This window comes from Sinocyclocheilus anshuiensis, unplaced genomic scaffold, assembly GCF_001515605.1.
Source record: "Sinocyclocheilus anshuiensis isolate Anshui unplaced genomic scaffold, SAMN03320099.WGS_v1.1 scaffold732, whole genome shotgun sequence".
NCBI lineage: Eukaryota > Metazoa > Chordata > Actinopteri > Cypriniformes > Cyprinidae > Sinocyclocheilus > Sinocyclocheilus anshuiensis.
The window spans coordinates 525531-529247 of NW_015554133.1; positions in this window are offsets into that span (position 1 = coordinate 525531).

Genomic DNA, 3717 nt, shown 5'->3' on the forward strand with positions numbered 1-3717 from the left:
ACAAGATGAATATTCAGATTTTTTCCCCAGTAGTCTGTTTTATTCAAACAATTATGAACATTTTTGCATTTAGATAAAGAAGAACTTTGCCTGCTGAATATTAAAAACAAACGAACAAACAAAAAAGTCTGGATCTCCATGTCTGCCATGCAAATCAACTGTTCCTGCTCATCTCCAGACGACACGGGATACTATTTTAGAAAAAAAGTTATTTTCTGCGACGTCGCGGCAGAAACAACATACAAAATATGACAGCGATAATCTCAGGTAATGATTATGTGCTTTATTCAATGTTAAAAGTGTCTAATGTGAGTTTGAATATTATTTTGCGTAATCTATTTTCCGTGTCCACTTTTCTTTTCTGCACACTCGCCATATTTTTGCTGTGGGATGTGACCCGCGGGCCGCCTATTGAAGAACACTGTCCTATACTGTGTTCATTAACTAGGATGTTGCTGGAATCAGTACAGCCAGAGACCCCTGGTCTTCCCGTACCAGTTGTCTCAAACGAAGAGGGTTTCTGAGCAAAGATTATTTTGGGCTAATGCCTTTTGAGTGTTTCTATTCTGGGTGGACTGGCCAATACCAGGCGTGAATTTTTGAGCGGGAGAAGTTTCCTTTGTTTACTTTTATGGCCCATTTGCATGTTTTATGGCCGGTCTGGAATTGGTGCAGTTTTAACCCAAAATATAGTACAAATCGTATGATGCATTTCACAATCACATACTGTTCATCGTTGTTTGAGGAATAAAGAGCAGATAATATTGATACGAAGAAAAAAACATTTAGAATATATTAAACCAGAGATACATTCATACACCTGAATATCAGCGTTTAGGGCTTAACTAATATATGTAGTCAATGCGTGTGTCCGTGGGTGGGGCTGTGTCGGTGTAGTAATGTGGGCCGGTGTGGCTACAGTGCCAGGGCTGAATTTTTGTCCCAGTCCGCCCCTAGAAATGACTGAGGTTTTTTGCCGAAAGCTGAGTTTTCCACAATCTTAGTTTTGTGGAGAAAGCTTTCACACTTTCATAGGCTGCTGTGATGAGCTGACCTGGGCCCTGGAGCTTCAGGTTAAGGACGTTCAGCTCCTGTGTTATGTCAACTAAGAATGCAAGATCCATGACCCATTTAGGATCATCAAATTCAGGAACATCCTTTCTGCAATCTTCCACGAATCTCTTCACCTCTGCTCTTAACTCAAAGAATCTCTTCAGGACATTCCCCCTGCTGAGCCAGCGCACCTCAGTAAAATAAAGTACATCACCATATGTTGACTCAATTTCTTCTAAAAAGGCTCGAAACTGGCAGTGCTGTAAACTTCTCGACCTGATATAATTGATACAGTTCAGGACAACAGACATGACATGTTCATATTTCAAGCATTTGCTGCACAGTGCCTGTTGGTGAATAATGCAGTGCAGAACAACTGCTGGATCTGCATTTTCCTCTTCTAACTTTCTTTGTACTAGTGCTACCAGTCCATTTTTTTTCCCGTCATAGACGGGGCGCCATCAGTGGTAATGCTGACCAGCCTGTTCCATGGCAAACCAGAGCGCTCAATTGCGTCACACAGCTGCTGAATTATATCTTTGGCTGTGGTACGGCCGAGCATTGGACACAAACTCAGCAACTCTTCCGTCACTTCAAACTGGTCATTAATACCCCTGATGAAAATTGCTAGCTGAGCACTGTCAGTTATGTCTGTGCTTTCGTCAAGCGCCACAGAGTATGCAGTGAAAACTTTAGATTTGCTGCGTAACTGATCATAAATGTCACTCGATAACTCGCTGATCCGCTCTGCCACTGTGTTTGCCGACAAAGAGAGATTGTTGAACAAGTTTTTCTTTTCTGGACAAAGAATATCAGCGACTTTCTGCATGCAATCCTTTATAAACTGCCCTTCTGTGAATGGCTTTCCCGCTTTAGCGATCAACTCACTCACCACATAACTTGCTTCAACTGCAGCATCAGCATCCTTTTTGGCTTTATGGAAAAGGTTTTGCTGGAACGTTAGCTCTCTCTGCAACTGCGTGGCTCATCTTTTTCTCTCGTCTTCCTGTTACTTCTCATACTGTTCTCCATGTTTAGTCGAGTAATGACGCTTGAGATTATATTCCTTTAGAACGGCGACTTTTTCTTTGCATATCAGACAGGTAGCGTTTCCATTAAACTCCACAAAAAATACTGCAACGTCCATCTTTCTTGAAACTGTCTGTGTTCCTCATCCACTTTCCTTTTCGGTTTGGAAAGAGACATCTTTTCATTCGCACTTCGCAGCCAAACAACATAAACTACGAAAGTCCCGAAACCAGCTATCTTCAAATCTGCCTGCATGCGCGTTTTTTAATTAATTTTTTTATAGAATCATGTCATTCTTTTGAATATGGAATATGGTACGAGACAACTAGAAAATAATAATAATAGTAATAATAATAATAATAATTTAGCGGGCAAATCGCCTGCCTTTACTACTATACGGATCCATTCAGAAATGCTAAATCTCTGACAACCGCATAATCAGTGTTCATTATAAAACACTCTTGCGTTTAAGCCAAATACATGCTGAAAAGAATAATTGTACTGTCATCGGGATGTGTTTTCTCTGCATTAGCGCTGGTTTGAACTTACTGTTTGGATCCTTGGACTTTCCAGGAGTTTACCGGTTTAAAATGATGTGATCGCAAAAGCCTGCTTTCTTTTCATTTTAAGATATTATTTTCGTTATAAAATACTGATTCAAATTAGTAATCAATAATTAATTATTATTCTACTGCTCTGCATGCCTCCCCTGGCATGCTCTCGCGCCCCACACACTCCGCTTGCATTCATTCACGTGATTGGTCGAGATACGCACAAAAAAGTGCAGGTACTCTAAAGGCTAAAATATAGAATACTGCGTACCGGTTCACTTCAAGCACTATTTATAATGCTAATACTTGAACTTAAAATAATTTCAACCGAAACTGACATGGTTTCTAGAAAGCAAAGGTTTTGTGAAAAAAGGGAAGACTTAAACACAAAGTCTGTAAAATAAACTGTTAAAAGGATTTGACGATCACTAGTCTAGTGATTGAACATCATTGTTGTCATCATTCATTATATTTCAGCTTTAATGTACTTTTTTTTTTAACAAAGCAGCTGATATTTGCCATAGCGACAGCAAGAAGCTAGTAGACTGCCAAGTCGCTTTCACTCCAAAATGGTGGAAGCATAGGGCTGCTGCTGGGCGCTGCTGTTGCAATGGAACGTTCTATTGGCTTTCACTTCTTGTCATTATAAGTTCTTTGGCTAGAGGGAGAGAGATTCTCCGGTGTGGCGTTCCACAACAACGCTTAGCTGCCCGCAGATGCGCCTGCCTATAAATCGGCCTAATTTGCAGCACAATCGGCAGATGCGGATTAATTAAATAATGTCAAAAATCGCCCCGATTAATCGGCCGGCCGGTAAATCGGTCGACCTCTAATTATAACAAATCACACATGATTCTGTTGAGTTTATGAATGCGATGGGCAATCAGAAGCGTTCCAATGAGTCATCGCTGAAATGCCGGAGTTTTGTTCAGTGCATGCGCTCGCTGAATGAATGACGAAGTGGAGATATACGTACCATGCAATTAAGAGATTCTACAGTCTACATAGTCTACTCTGGTATCTCATCAGTGGACTTTCCTAGTCAATATACAGTGGGTACGGAAAGTATTCAGACCCCCTTAAA